Source organism: Sabethes cyaneus, chromosome 1, assembly GCF_943734655.1.
Source record: "Sabethes cyaneus chromosome 1, idSabCyanKW18_F2, whole genome shotgun sequence".
NCBI lineage: Eukaryota > Metazoa > Arthropoda > Insecta > Diptera > Culicidae > Sabethes > Sabethes cyaneus.
The window spans coordinates 137,408,307-137,425,311 of NC_071353.1; the positions used below are offsets into that span (position 1 = coordinate 137,408,307).

Consider the following 17,005-nt stretch of genomic DNA (forward strand, 5'->3'; position numbering starts at 1 on the left):
ATATACCGTAATTGTTTTGTTTTGCTTCGTTTCGGCTGTGAAAAGCAGGGCTGTGTTTGCGCAATAAACTACTCAATTATTCGAAAAAATTGCCACGACGTGGGAAAAAGTTTTCCTCAACGTCAAAAACAATTTAACTGTAGCATAAACCGTACATCTTTAGTAAACTAGTCATCAATCGATCATTTGAATTTCCGATAACATCCAAGTACTATAGATGGTTACTTGTCTGCCAGTGACATCGACAAATTCATCCCCAGAAATAGACTCCCAATGAATATTTCGTATTTTTGGTCACCGCAAAAAAAGAACCGACCCGAAACGTTCCGGAGAATGTGTTTTCCTTTCGTCGAGCACAAATTTATAAATCGATATTAATGAAAATGGGTGAGCGAGCGGATATCCTGAGAATAAAAAATCGACCATAATCATCAATCACTTTGGTGGGGACCAGGGAAGTGGCAAACAAAAAATCGAACAACCGGCCACGGCGGCTTGGCGGAGGCTTGTTCGGTGTTAATACGTTCGGACAGCGCTTGTGAGTGCAGCTAGGTATGTGTATGTGGGTATGTCCGCATCGATGTTCGCACGTGGTCACATATTTTACCGCATTACTTTACTACCTCCTCATCGGAGCTGAAGTGACGTAATTGAAATGTCCCATTAAATTATGGTCACACAAGTGGCACATAAAACCTCCGACGGTGGGAAAATTCTCCCGATAACTCTATCATTTTGTTGTTTGGTGCTTTATTACGGCAGTTGACGTTTATGGACTGCGATTAAAATCATTTTGTAACAAATTCGTAAGAAAATTTTTCTTCGAGTTCTTTCGTCTTTGCGTTCTTTTGTCAAAGTGGCGGCGTAAAAAGAGAGGATGGTTATTCAAATTTCGAACGTTCAAAAAATAGGACGCTAACTCGAATTTTAGACTTGAAAAACCAGAATATTATTTCAAATTTTGGACGTAAAAAGAGAGAACTTTAATTCAAATTTCGGACGTAAAAAGAGAGGACGTTATTTAAAATTTCGGACGCAAAACGAGAGGAATTCTTGTTTCGGACGTAAAAAAGCCGGATGTTATTTCAAAGTTTGACGTTTATAAGCAACCACAATAAATTTGCTTTAATAACAGTTTAAATATGGCTTTATAGCTGGCTAGAAGTAGTTTTTGACTTGAATCATCTTGGTACATATTATGCAAAACCATGATAAAACCACAGATAATGATTCATACCGTAATAAAACCCTTATAAAGTTAAAGTAAAACCAGTCGGGTTTAGAATTCTTAATTGGGATATGTGTCTCTTTTTTATGTCGTTTTACGTAATTTTGACTTTTATGTTATTTTGTGCCGTTTCAAAATCATTTTTGTTTTTAAATCTATTCTTGCTTTTTATATATCCGTTATTATTTTCCATGCACAAAAAAATAAGAAAAGAAAGACAAAATCGAATGAAATGTTTTTTTCCGATTTTCGAAAATTCTGTTGTTCGAAATTTCCATTTCTGTTTCGTGTTAGAAGCTTTAATACTCATTTTTTGAGTTTTGGCTATAGATCCCACAGACAATTGATTATATAAAAATATTTTGACTTATATCAGACAAATTATTTTTTTGCCCCCCGATGTTTCATACCAATTTCAAAGAGGGGATGACAAAAACTTTAAAAATAATTTACAATGGCCTTACTACATTTTAGTGTTTTTATTATCCTTTTTGTCGCTTTTTTTAATTTTAATATAACTCCTGTAACGTTTTGTAATATCTCAGTGGGATTACCTACGAATGCACAATGGTCAAATTTTGAAAAAACGCGGACAATTGGGTAAAAATGCGTAATTTTTCAAGGGTGGTGTCTTCGGAGGAGTTTAATAATAAAATATAACGCATACTAAAATAAGCAATTTTGCTGAATCTATCTCTTACCGGTTGCGAAATATAATGATGTGCTAAAACGGAGCACTTAAAAATCAATTATGCTCAATAACTTTGCACACAATTTTTTCATTGCTTTCAAATGTTCTACAAAGTTATTCAATATACTAAAATACATATTTTCTCCGAAGACGGTTTTCACGAAGATGCATATTTAATGAGTTATAAAAATTTTATCAAAAAACACATTTTTCAATTGGTTTTTCTGAGATTCCTTTGGAGTGCTCCTGATGGAAATATTTCTTTTTATAGATAAAATATAGTACTTTCACCTAATGGTGTCTGGTTTATGCGAAGCTGCCCGAAATTGAAAATTTTTTTTTGAATAACGCAATTTTTTTGACGTAGGACTACGTCTTTGTTTACTATACTGGGACTGGGTAGCACTTTGTAAAAACGAGAAATAGAAGTGTAACGTTTGAATGAAATATTTCAAACGCTAATAGCTACTATACTACTGAACGAAACATAACAGTTAATATGTCGTTGGATAGATAAAATGTCCAGCAATTTTATAGTAACATACTAATAATAATTTTTTATACGCTAAATAGTGAAAATGTGTGTAAAGATTCAAGGTCGAATTTTTCCATACATTTCCCTTGTTATCGCCTAGCTTCACAGGCACGGACGACAATTAGATACACCAAAGGATTTGGATCCAAATGATAACCTTGAGACCACTTTGTAAGCCACACCCCTTTTCCAATCCAATCGGCAACATCGATGGCTATTGACGGCAACACCGGTCCCAAAGACAAGCGGAATCAGAGGGCAATGGCCAACGTGAATCCCACACGATGCACTTAACATTACATTTTGCATTATCCCCATCGCAGACATGCGAAATTGTTCGATAGCTTGCTCAATCAGTGTCGGACAATCATTTAAGCAGCAGCAGCCGATATGGTTTCCCCCACCACCTACACTAGCTTACAAGCAGCAGCGGCAGTGCCAGTGACTATAAAATGGTACTCTTGGTTCGCCGTCTGCACATTCATCGCACAATCGCACTGACGGACGGTCAGCATTTACCATCGACAGCTATTGGTGGCGAAAGCAACGGCGTTTGGCGGCAAACACCAGCGATCGGAGCCAACAACGATAGCAATCGGGAGGTAACGATAGCATTTTTGGCGGCTATTGGAAGCAAATCCAAGGACCTTTGCGGCATCTAATGTCATTTTCGATGACAATTCGAGGCACCCAATGGCATTTTGGCGGTTATTTTCGCAAACCAACAGCAAATGGAAGCAAATCGACTGACGGGCAGCAAATTCAGCAGTAGGCCGTTGTGGTCTTAAACAGTTCTTATAAGAACTATAGTAATTGAAGAATGAAAAGATTTTTCTTCACTTTTCTAAATGGTTAACGTTTCAACGTTCCATGGAAAATGCTTGCTCATTCAGCGTCGGATAATCATTCGAGCAGCAGCAGCAATTGATCTGGTTTCCCCCACCACCTACACTAGCTTACAAGCAGCAGCGGCAGTGCCAGTGACTATAAAATGGTACTCTTGGTTCGCCGTCTGCTCATTTATCGCACTATCGCACTGACGGACGGTCAGTATTTACCATCGACGGCTATAATTGGTGGCGAAACCACCGTCATTTAGCGGCAACACCGATGGCAATTGGAGGCAAAACCAAGGGCTTTGGCGGCAAGACCGGTTATTGGTGGCAACACCGATTGTTGACTGCACTGAAGAGGTTGATGTTACTTGTAACCAATGACCCTTTTAAGGGCCGCAAACTAATTAAATGAAGCATAATCAGAATTTATCTCAAATGTGCAAAATGGTTTTGATTATTATTTGTACCCAACGGCCAGAAACTATTTGAAGGAAGTTGGTTCAAATATCAAACTACGCATAACATATTTATTACAATGATCTGTGGGCTGGCCATTCATTGCTATTTCAACCTTTGTGAAATACAGTAGTGATTTGTTAAAGAATTCGCTATGTCTAAATGGTTGCAGGCGTTATATTTACGTAACCACCGTAAACGTATTCGTGAACAAGTGGCTGGTGTAGTAACTGAACCAAGGATATCCTTAACAGGAGCAGAGCGTACTAGATTATCACGCAAACGAAAGCGTGAGAGTGCTTCTAGTTCGGCAGGTGAAGTTGCAAGTTTGTCGCACGAAGAGGCATCGCCCGCAGATATCAATCCATCGCATACCGTTATAATTCCGTCACATGAAATGACAGGTAAGCATATTTATAGAAAATTATCGCATGCTATTTGAGCTGTTTAGAAAGAAGTTCATAATAAATTTCGTAGCGAAATTACAAAAATACACTACAACTCAGTGCATTGATGGCAACAAATGTTTGTTTATTCGTGAATCTAAAATTGAATCTAAAATTTCAATTTAAATTAGTTGTGAAAATCTGGTGAATACTTAAATTACATAGTGGATCGTGAAACAATGTTCAAACTATCTCTGCTCTATTTACTCTATTTACTGCTAAATTGCTAGGGAATAGTAGGGAAGTGAACTGCTTGTATCCTCATGACTCAAGAAATGCACCGATTTTATTGTCCAGTCCCAGATACACCTGGCTGAGCTTCTATCAAGCAGTTATTAATAATTGTGTAAGACAGATTATCTAGTTTGACATATTATTTAATGAGTATTATATGACACAGTCCTACGTCACCCTTTCGTACAACCCTTAGGGCTGTATACCTTGTAGTTTTTTCTTTTTTCAATAACTTATTAAATATGCGTCCTAGCGACACAGTCTTCAGTGAAAATGTGTATTTTAGCATACTGAATAACTTTGTAGAACACTCGAAAGCAGTAAAAAAGTCGTGTGCAAAGTTATTGAGCATAATTGATTTTTAAGCGCTCCTTTTTAACACATCATTATATTTCGCAACCGGTAAGAGATAGATGGTTAATGTATTCAACAAAGTTGCTTATTTTAGTATGCTCTGCAATTTTTGAAGTAAAGTTTTTATTTTTAAATTAATAAAAAAAAAAATTGGTATCACCCTAATAGGTGAATTCGCGGTGCGCTATATTTTGTTATTAAACTTTTCTGAAGACATCACCCTTGCAAAATTACGCATTTTTTACTCAATCGCTGATGTCCGCATTTTTTCAAAATTTGACCACTGTGGAATGGCCGAATCACGAATCGGTCGAAACACAAATGGCCGAAATAATAAAAGGCACAATATATTTAATGACCGAACCACGAATGGCCGCATCACAAAAGGCCGAAACACGAATAGTCGAACGTCATATTTGGCTGAAAATATTCACGGCGTTCAATCTGCACAAACGTCGGGTACATGCTGTCCTTACTCGCTGAAGCTCGTTCGGACTTAACTAAGGGATAATCCCTACTAGTCAGTAAAACTAAGAAAATGCAACGGCCGTCTCGCCTTGAATCATCTAGGAAACATTTGCCACTGACACGGTAAATAGGTCTGGCACCTTATAATGAACGTAAATCATTTGCGCTTAGGGGAAGAAAGAATTTTCTTCTAGACCCTATAGTAAATCATCTAGACCCTATAGTAAATAGTTGTGTTGCTTATTTTGTTTTTTGTTTGATGAAAGTTATTAGTTAACTGCTTCCCAATTCATATTTTTTATTGAATAGTTATTTAGGCATTCCGGAAATGTCGGCCTTTCGTGATTCTGACATTCGTGATTCGGTCTTCTGTGACATTTGTGTTTTGGCCATTCGGTACCAACCCTCTCAGTGTTATATTACATTTTTATGTAATACTAGCTGGCCCGACAAACTTCGTATGGCCAAAAATGAAATTGTGCTGTACATAAATTTTGGAGACTACCGCCGCAGTGGCCGGCGCCTCCGACGGTAGGTCACTGAAAAAACTCGCGGCCTGCGGCCGTCTTGCCCCAATTCATCTAGTGTTACTATAGGTAGTTTCTGGTGGCCTTGTTATTGACTAATGTTTTATGGAAGAGTCTAAAATTTCTCGAATTCGATTAGTTTTTAAGTTACGCAAAAATTTCTGTTTCATTTGTATGAGAGTCCGCCCTCACTACCACAGGGGTGAGGGGTCTCTAACCATCATAAAATAAATTCATGCCTCTAAAATACCCCACATGCCAAATTTGGTTCCATTTGCTTGATTAGTTCCAGAGTTATGAGGAAATTTCTACTTCATTTCTTTGGGAGCCCCCCCCCCCCCTCCTAAAAAGGGATGGAGTCTTGCCTTCAAAAACCCTCACATGCCAAATTTTGGTTCTATTTGATTAGTTTGATTAGTTCTCGAGTTATGAGGATATTTGTATTTCATTTGTATAGGAGGCTCCCACCCCTCACTATTGAAGGGAGAGGGGTCAATTCCCCTCCTAAAGAGGGTAGGGGCTTCAATTCGCCATAGAAAAAAAAATTGCCTACGACAACACCCACATTCTAAAATTGGTTCCATTTACTTGATTAGTTCTGGAGCCATGAGGAAATTTCTATTTCATTTGTATAGGAGTCCCCCCTCCTAAAGCTGGGAGGCGTTCTAATTCACCATAGAAAAAGTTCTTGCCTCCAAAAATCTCATGTCCAATTTGGTTCCATTGGCTTAATTAGTTCTCGAGTTATGAGGAAATTTGTGTGTGTTTTTGTATGGAAGCCCCTCCTCTTAGTGGGGGAGGGATCTCTTACCATCATAAGAACCTTCCCCGGTCCCAAAAACCCCTTCTTGCAAATTTTCACGCCGATTGGTTTAGTAGTTTTCGATTCTATTAGGAACATACGGACAGAAAGTCAGAAATTTGTGTTACATTTGTTTGGCAACACCCTCTCTTAGCGGGGGGAGGGGTCTCTTACCATCATAGGAACATTCCTTGGCTCCAAAAACCCCTCATGCAAATTTTCACGCCTATCAGTTCAGTAGTTTTCGATTCTATTAGGAACATACGGACAGAAAGACAGAAACTTGTGTTTCACTTGTATGGCAGCCCGCCCCCCTCTCTTAGTCTCTAACCATCATAAGAACCTTCCTTGGCCCCAAAAACCCCTAATTACAAATTTTCACGCTGATCGGTTCAGTAGTTTTCGATTCTATAAGGAACATAGGGGCAGACAGACAGCCAGACAGACAGAAATTTCATTTTTATACGTACAGGCCGGACTCGATTATCCGGGGATTCGATTATCCGGGCTTTTAGACTCGATTATCGATTAAAATTATTTTTTTTCGATGATTTATTTTAAACCTTAATGTTATTGTTCTCATGCTACATGATGATTCTTACTTGACAAGTATTGATTCACCTCCCTAAAGCTACAAAATTCCTTTCTTATATCCCTTTTATCGGCGAACAAAACAAAAATAAATCCTGTAATAATGAAATCATTTTTTTTACTTAAAAATCATCATCATCATCATGATCATCATTATCATCATCATTAATAAAAAAATGCAAAAAAGGTATCTTATGACTTTAGGGGAGATTGATCAGTAATAAAAAAACATTTATAACACCTAAATATTGAAAATCATAACACACAAAAAATAATTTTGTACCAAAAAAAATCATCAGTGGAAAAAATCGAAAGAAAGGAATTTTCTGACTTTTGGGAAGATAGATCAATAATAAATAAAACATTTATGGTACCTAAAAGTCAAAAAAGTTGACATACCAAAAGAAATTTTTTTCCAAAAATAATGATTCGATTATCCTGGCTGAAAATAAAAATGATCACCCGGATAATCGTGTCCGGGCTGTATTGATTGATATTATTTCTTGGGTGTTTTTCGTCCCATTATACGCCATTTTGGTGTCATTTGGGTTTTATTTTTTCAACTTTCCATCTTTTTATTGCAATCATCAATAATTACGGATGTAATAAGACAATTCGGGCGTTCCATTCAAGATCTTGTCGTTAGATATCCCAACAAACGTTTGTTTTTTGAAGAGCAGTTTATTCAACCATTATACAGCTAATATCTAGTATACAAGCGCTTGATAAGCTGTTATTCAACAAAAATGTTTGTTGGGATAGCTTATAGCTCATTTGAAACGTTGATCATGGCTGTATCGAAAAAGTGGAACTGACTAAGTTGCAGTTGCAGTTCAATCAAAACACTGCGGGTGCTTTCATATGACTTATCTAGCATCTCAAGCTAGCAACTCACGGGAACAAGTCACACATATTCTTACACTTCGCCAGGGAGATGTAAAAATACACGCCTGTTCGTATATTTCAAATGGGAAAAAATTAAGAAATACATTAAAAATCATGCTAGCATAGATTACTTTGTAAATTACAGCTTGAAAGCGAAAATTATTAAATTATTTCTTAATTGATTTGGCCAATGCAAATAAATAACTTTTAAAGTTTTTGTTACACAGTTTTTGTTACACAGTTTTTGTCGGCTACTCAACACCAAAGGGTCGAAAACTTCATAAAATATTTGTAATGGCCTTATTCTTAAATTTTTAAATGTGGTTTCAACTGGCCTTATTTAAAATAATAGATCAATTAGGCAATTTGTCTAAAATTTTAACTGTGTCCTCGAAACTGGATCGAGCATCGAGGTTTTTGTTATTGTTTTGTAATTTGTACGATGTGGCTAATGGTAAAACACCACTTTTATACCTTTTGTTCAGAACTGATTAAAGTAGTTGGTTATTTAACGATTAACTTCCTGGCAATAAAATATAACCTATTAGTAAGCTTTTGGCATATTTATTTCATTCAACTTCAATACCATAACCGTATGCTTGAGCCTTTCGCTTAACTCTATACTTATAAGATTCTGTACAATCTGTACATCTGGCTGCAGCTTTTTCTTTAAGGAAACCCACGTTTTCTTCATGTCTTCCTCAGATTTGACCACTTTGGGAGGCTTCCGTAGTGCCTGCTTCATAATAGGCCAGTATTTTTCGATTTGCCATAGTTACGGTGCGTTGAGGTTTATGTCCTTGGGTACGAAAGTAACCCCGTTGGCATTGTACCACTCTAGGATATCCTTTGAATAGTGACACAACGCTAGATCCGGCCAGAAGATCGTAGGGCTCTCGTATTGCTTCAACAGAGGAAGCAGACGTTTCTGTAGACACTTTTTGAGGTAGATCTGCCCATTTACAGTCCCGGTAGTCACGAACGGCGCTCTCTGTTTGCCACATGAGCAGGTCACTTGCCAAATCATGTATTTCTTGGCAAACTTGGAAAGTTTCTGCTTCCTTATTTCCTTCGGAACATCGAACTTGTGCTGGACGGTGAAGAACAGTAGCTCCGGAAGCTGCCGGAAGCCCACCTTGACGTAAGTCTCATCATGCATGATGAGACAATGAGGCTTCGCCTGTATCTAGGTGTACAGTTTCCGGTCCCGTGACTTTCCCACCGTATTTTGCCGTTCGTCACGATTTGGAGGCTTCTGCACTTTGTACGCATGTAGTCCCACCCGTTTCTTGGGTCTCTGAACGAAATTTTCACAAAACTGACAGCGATAAAAATATCAGTGTAAACAATACACTCTAAACTACTTCTACTCATATTTTCAACAGAAAATACCCACGGGGCTAATCACTTCAAATATATTAAATATATTGAAAATATTTTATGCATATTAAATATTTTTACTCGGGTGATAAATATATTTACCCGTATTAAATATTATACGAAAGTTTCCACCTCCTTCAAAGCAATCTTGATGCTGTCAAATCCCATCCTATTATGCATAATAGTATGTGACAAGAGTTGTTATGATGAGGTGAACACATTTGAAATAGTATATATATTCATCACATATTGAATATTTATGCAGGAAGTGATTTACCTCGTGAAAATACCCAATGGGTAATTTTCTACAGCATTTCTTCCGTGGTGCAATTTGATGTGGGACACCCTTTAACTAAAATTTATATCTAAGCCTGCAATAATTTTTCAACTTCTCAACGTCCAACTCTTAAGGGGTCTTGGGGCTAGCTGATATTGGTGTTGTGTCACCCGGAAGGTGACAATTTTTTTTCCTATCGAACCCGGAACGGCCGAAACGAATCGAAGAGCAAAATTTGTTACCCGTACGGTCATCATCATCTGATTGAAATCAAGTCGCCGCCCGAGTAGTGGGTGAAAATTGATTGGAGTTTAACGAGGGTGCGATAAATCTGCGAACCCGTGCGGTCAGAGTTAAACCACTACCACTGCGCCACCACCGTTGGGTCCCCCGTTGGGACGCTGCTACTACTAGGGCAGCTCGGATTTACGGCGGGATTATTTGGGCCTTGTTTATCGCTCTTTGAAAGGGCATTGCGTATTTATGAGTAATCCCCCGCGGGGAGAGCTATCGACTTCTGATGGCCACTAAATCGACTGATTTATTCATCGCCGCTGATGAGGTTAGGCCAATTGAGTAAATTTGCGATTATCGCTTGTACTGGCGGGTCACACAGAAAGCCTGGACGTCGTTGGATGTTGATTATCATCAACCACAAAGAGTCAATTTCTAATAATTTCGTTTATCTGGGTGGTCCGATAAATGCCATTTTGTAATTTATTATAACAATTTAATAACAATATTGTGATATGATATTTCAATCTCACCAGCGCTGGCACTACGTGATGGAACGATTGCTATCCAGTATTCCAGATACTATGGCATACTTGATAGAATGCATCGTTGCATGTTCAGTCAACTATCGATAATGATGGTTGGTAGTCCCAACCCAACGTACGTAAAGGAGCAAACCAAAGGGGAAAAAAAAGATATACGACGAAAACATCATTTCAAATGTCAGCCACGCAAGCCAAGCCCTGACACGGATGGCTAGTCAGGGATATGAAACTATGAGCTGTGTGTGTCTCCCCGCCAGGAAGCATTTTTCCTGTCGTACGTGACGTACGGCGGGAAATTGCTCGAACTGATCGGTTTCGTGTTCTGGTTGCTATTTGCTATAAATCGAATCCACTGCTGCTGCTGCTGCCACCGCCGCTACTCGAACGAAGAGCTGCAATAAGTCTTCTCATTTTGATTTTCATTCCGTTCGCTTGTCCAACCCACTCTTCGGAGACGTGATCAAGGGGATACCTTACACTTTTATTTGTTTCCAGTGTAGTATTTTTTATAAATTAATTGCATTGATTACCATCTACACTATAGTGCAGAATATTTAATAATAATTGGGGCTATCTTAGACATTGTTCCAGTTCATTACTTAACCTTTCTTGAATGGTATAAAAAGCAATGGTCCAATACACTAGTACCCTGTGGCGCACTGAAATAAATCTAACTCACAGCTTTAAATTTAGCTTTAAAGCACTGATATTTTTAAACCAAACAAACAATTCAAAAAGTTTTTCCGCAAAAGCACAACCTTCGGCTATAAATGTACCCCCAAGGTACAGCAATTGCCCTTCAATTGCAACAAATAATCAATTGTTCGCTCACCCCCTCGACATTTGCCCTGCCGGAACTTTCCCGATAAGGTGCAAATCCAACGAATTCAAATACCTTCCCACTTGACGTCATCTCCAACGCTCAATCGGAAACTTGCCTTCCATCCTCTCGAGCACGCACACGCTTGATGGGGCGCGTTCAAGTTTAGTTATTGCAAAAATTACTACGATAGATTAAACTTTTCAAACATCGGAAAAAGAGGCGCCCGCAGCACCAACTTGCGTGCGCGTGGGTGTGTGTGTGTGTATGTGTGTGTGAGTTCGAGAGCGCGCAAGAATGTGCGGTGTGAAAATGGAAAAACTTTTCCACCAGCCAACCAACCAACCAACCGACAACGGTATTATTGCGTTCGGGGTCAGGAACTGGTTAAACTTGGCATTGGCACCTGTCCTGTCTCGGTGCTCGGCGGGCGTCTGTGTAGAAGTACGAAGGATGTGCGCCCGGTTTGCCAAGGATCGATGTAATATGATAGAGGTTCCGTTTTTTTGCTCTCTCGCCGCCAAGCTGCCAACAAGTCGCAACGACCGCTACTGCTGTGTAGTCCCAAGGCTGCAGCGGCGGTCAAACAAGAGAAATGTCGGTTTGGACTTCCGGTTGAAATGGACAGTACTGAAGCGAATACTGTTTCATTCCGTTTCTTTTTCTTTTTTTTTGTAATAGCTAAGGAATTTTAAAATTGGTGTTTCGGTTGCACTGCAACCGATAATCCGAACAGGACTTCAAACAACCATTCTGGGGTAGAACAGGAATGGAACAGCACAGAGGATAAAATTGGCTAAAGCAAAGTTCAGGATCTGAAGTTTCAAACTCCTTTTGATTGAAACATAATTGAATAGCACGTTTCCAGGATACTGTTCGGGTTTTTTTTTTTGTTCGATTTCATACAGTGCCGGGTCGAATCTTGGTTCAGTCCAGGACGCATGTTGCCAGCTGTCGTAAAATCCAGAAGCAAAGATTTGCGGACAGCCATAAATCATTTTACGCGCTGTCTGTGTGGCTGGCTGCGAATTGGAAAGTGCTGGTTATCAAATGTCGATAAACGCTCTTGGACCGATGACAGATGCTGTTGGTGCTGCTGCTGCTGCTGCTGCTGTTGGGGTGTTCTGCCATGCAGAAAGAGAAACATTTCCGAAAAAAAGCAAACATCGCTGGCGGCGGGGTAGGGAGACGCTTTTTAAGTTGAACGAAATTAACATCAGCGGTGAAATTTTCGAGTGTCATGCTGCTTGGACAAAGAGGTTAGCTTGATGGTAAAATCGTTTGGCGGGGACTTTCAACTTGTGGTTCGTTAACGACGTTCGGCGGATGTTTGTGGTTAAAAGAAATTGGATGCTACTGAATTTTTGAGAGATAAAATCGATATTCCTGATGAAACGAGATTACAAGAGGAGTAATTATACCGTCACACAGGATGTGCGACAAAATTAAAGACTATCTATGTCTAAAACAGGAAGCATGAAAATAATGTATTCTTCCTAAACAATCAAAACTTCTATTAGCTTCTGTTCTTGTAAATCACAAAATCGTGAGTTTCCGTGTCATCTAGAACGCATATATTATAAGTTGTCAGCATTTTATTATATTTTTGGTAGAGGATTTATTTTCGATCGCTAAAAATTAATACTCTTCTTGTTGTTGAATTTCCAAAACTTGGAAATAAAATAAGTAAAAAGTCCGAACATGTACAGTGTTGTCGTCTGTGCTTGGGAAGTTGAGAAACCGTGAACAATGACTCCAAAGAAGATTTGACTAAACTTTCAAAAATGGGAAACATTCAATTTACTCCCATGTCTCTATCAAGCCCATGTTTGTCGGCAGCTACACTGACAGTGATCAAACTAACGTCTGTGCTGGTAAAACACTGCTAAACACATTTTAGCAAATGTGCTAAAAATTACAAAAATATATTGCATTATATTTTTTGTTATGACATCCTACCTTCCGATAAGATGTACCCCTACCTCAAAATAGCTAAACAAAAATGGCGTGAAAATGGTGCTAAAATAACATAAAAATAATGCAAAAATCTTATTCAAAATAACATCAAAATATCACATAAACTTTCCAATTTTCCAAAATTCCACTGAAATTGCATTACAATGAGATAAAAATTCACACAAATTACACGAAAATTTATTTATTAAAATAATTTCGAAAACGTCATAAAAATAGCATATGAATAATGTAGCAATGACACCAACCTGGACAGTCAATTATTTTTCACAGTTTGCATATCATTTTTTCCAGTACTTGTAATGTTCGTCTTCACAAAAACATATTTACTCCCCCTTATGAAGTACAAAATAACTTGACCTGCATAAGTCGATATCAAGTTGTAATGACACCAAATTAGAAGAACATCAAAATGCTTGACTCAGTATTTTTTTTATTTTAATGTGGTTTTAACCAGTTTGGAATGATCAACACGCAGACACAGTGATAATTTAATAAGTAAATTATTCAAAAGTGCCATAAAAATAACAGAGGGATAACAGAAAAGAAAAAACAGCTTTTCAGTTTTTCACCTAAATTAATTGTTTTATTTAGTTAATACCATTGCACACCTAACTTGATAAATATTTCCTATAGCATTTTTTCTTAGCTTTACGATGGTGGTCTTCAATCTCCAATTCCCTATCTGATCTCTCCACTTTACAAAACCGTGTCGTTTGTAGTTTGTTTCATAGCAAATTTTGGAAATATCACAATAATTATATGAAAATTGAGAACCTTGCTACAAATCACTGGTTGTTTTATTCAGTTACTGCCATTGCATACCTAATTTTACGAATATTTCTTGTAGCATTTTTTCTCAGCTTTCCAATGGTAGCAAAATGAAAATCGGTTGGGAGGCTCATGGTGAAAACGGCGATTTTTTAATAAAATCCAATATGGTGACCAAATCCAAGATGGCCGCCAAAAAAATTTTGCTCCATTTGAAAGCCCTGTTCTTCTTCTTTACAGAACCGGGTCATTTGTCAGTTTTTTCTTGGTAAATGTATGAAATATCACATGATATAGATCTCAAGGTTTGCTCAAAATTCAACTTTTTTTGAAACTGTTAGGCCCCTTGGCGAACGAGGTGTCCACTATTTCGAGGTATTAAAAGTGTAATTCTAATTTTTAACCCTTTTCAACCAATTAAGCACAAAAGTTCCAATATTTGAAGACATCGTAGTGGCCCCGCTTCAGCGAGAATTATCTACTATTAAATTCTTGAACTCTTGAACACTAGGACTTTTCGACTCTTGGACTCTTGGATTCGGACTCTTGAACTTCCGAAACTTGGACTTGGACTCGTGAACTCTTTGGCTCTTGGACTCTTGATATCTTGGTCTCTTGCTCTTATGGACTCCTGGACTCTTGGATTTTTGGACTATTGAACTTTGGACTCTTGGACTCTGGCCTCTTGGACTCTTGGGCTTTTGGACTTTTGGACTCGTGGACTCTTGGACTCACGAAATCTTCGACTCTTGGACTCTTGGTATCTTAGTTTCTTGGACTTTTGGACTCTTGGACTATTACACTTTTGGACTCGGACTGTTGGGTCTTGGGCTTGGACTTTTGGACGTCTGAAGCTTTGGATTCCTAGCCTATTGGACTCGTAGAATTTTCGACTGTTGGATTTTTGAACTCTTGAATTATTACACTCTTAGGCTCTTGGACTATTGGACTATCAGACTTTTTTTTGTATTCCAGAAGGGCATTAGGTTAAAAGGCCACTGCGACAGTATCAGACTCTGACTTTTTGACTTTTGGAACATTTGACTTTTGGACTCTTGAATTGTTGAACTCTTGTACTCTTGAACTCTTAGTCTTTTGGACTTCTGAAGTTTCAGGTTCCTAGACCATTGGACTCTTGAAATTTTAATCTCTTAGACTTTTCGACTTGGACTGTTGGACTTACACTTTTGGATTTGGACTTATGGACTCTTGGTATGTTGGTCTCTTGCTCTCTTGAACTTTTGGACTCCTGGAAACTCGGTATCTTAGCCTCTTGGACTCTTAGACCCTGGGACTCTTGTACTCTTGAACCGTTGGACTCTTGGATTCTTAGACTCTTGAGCTCTTGGTCTCTTGAACTCTTGGTCTCTTGAACCCTTGGACTCTTAGACTCTGGGACTCTTATACTCTTGGACCGTTGGACTCTTCGATTCTTGGACTCTTGGACTTGAACTTGAACTCTTAGGCTCTTCGACTTTTGGACTCGTGGACTCTTGGTATCTTAGCCTCTTGGACTCTTGGACCCTAGGACTCTTGTACTCTTGGACCGTTGGACTCTTGGATTTTTGGACTATTCGACTTTTATACTGTTGGACTCTTGGACTTTTGGACTCGTGGACTAGGGATATCTTAGCCTCTGGACTCTTGGACCCTTGGACTCTTGGACTTTTGGACTCGTGGACTCTTGGTATCTTAGCCTCTTGGTCACTTGGACTCTTAGAATCTAGCACTCTTGTACTTTTGGACCGTTGGACTCTTGAATTCTTGGACTCTTGGACTCTTAGACTCTGGGACTCTTGTACGCTTGGACCGTTGGACTCTTGAATTCTTGGTCTCTTGGACTTGAACTTGGACTCTTGGGCTCTTCGATTTTTGGAATCGTGGACTCTTGGTATCTTAGCCTCTTGGACACTTGGACTCTTGGACCCTAGGATTCTTGTACTTTTGGACCGTTGGACTCTTGAATTCTTGGGCTCTTGGTATCTTAGCCTCTTGATCTCTTGGACTCTTAGACTCTGGGACTCTTGTACACTTGGACCGTTGGACTCTTGGATTCTTGGACTCTTGAACTTGGATTCTTGGGCTCTTAGACTTTTGGACTCGTGGACTCTTGGTATCTTAACCTCTTGGACTCTAGTAATCTTCGACCGTTGGACTCTTGTATTTTTGGACTATTCGACTCTTATACGGTTGGACTCTTGGGCTCTTGGACTTTTGGACCCGTGAACTCTAGGTATCTTAGCCTCTTGGACACTTGGACTCTTGGACCCTAGGATTCTTGTACTTTTGGACCCTAGGACTCTTGTACTCTTGGACCGTTGGACTCTTGGATTTTTGGACTATTCGACTCTTATACTGTTGGACTCTTGGACTTTTGGACTCGTGGACTAGGGATATCTTAGCCTCTGGACTCTTGGACCCTTGGACTCTTGGACCCTTGGACTCTTGGACCCTTGGACTCTTGGACTTTTGGACTTGTGAACTCTTGGCATCTTAGCCCCTCGGTTTCTTGAACTCTTGGACTCTTAGACCCTAGGATCAATGATGTTAAAAACTCAAAATCTCAAAACTCATCAAAAATCGAAATCAACTGTGAATCATGTCAGCTTGATCCTATGCACAAAAAAATCACGCGTGAGTTTGTATGTTTTCATAGCAAGAAGCACAAAACTTACACGTATTTCTTCCTGCTTGATCAAATTCTGCTTTGCTTCAACTGCTACCTCGAACTATGCACATATAAATACAAATTGCTTGTTGAACAGCATAGGCATGCTCTCGTGCGATACGTAGCTTTGAGTGAGCATGAGGGATTGAATCTCTAAATAAATCGCAAACTAAAACTAAAACGTACATTTAAATTACATGTTTATCTAATTCTTATTAGGCTTGTTACTTTCTAGTTAAGAAAATGTCGATTCCCGCGAAGGAAAAACGTAAATTGCGCCAAT

The 17,005-nt window shown here is 38.8% G+C and overlaps 1 protein-coding gene across 1 annotated transcript in view; it reads left to right on the forward strand.

Annotated features, from left to right (window-relative positions):
* The window catches only part of LOC128733811 (dopamine receptor 2), a 130,717-nt gene that overhangs the window by 69,299 nt on the left and 44,413 nt on the right, over positions 1 to 17,005 (forward strand). The gene's annotated exons all lie outside the window — the stretch shown is intronic.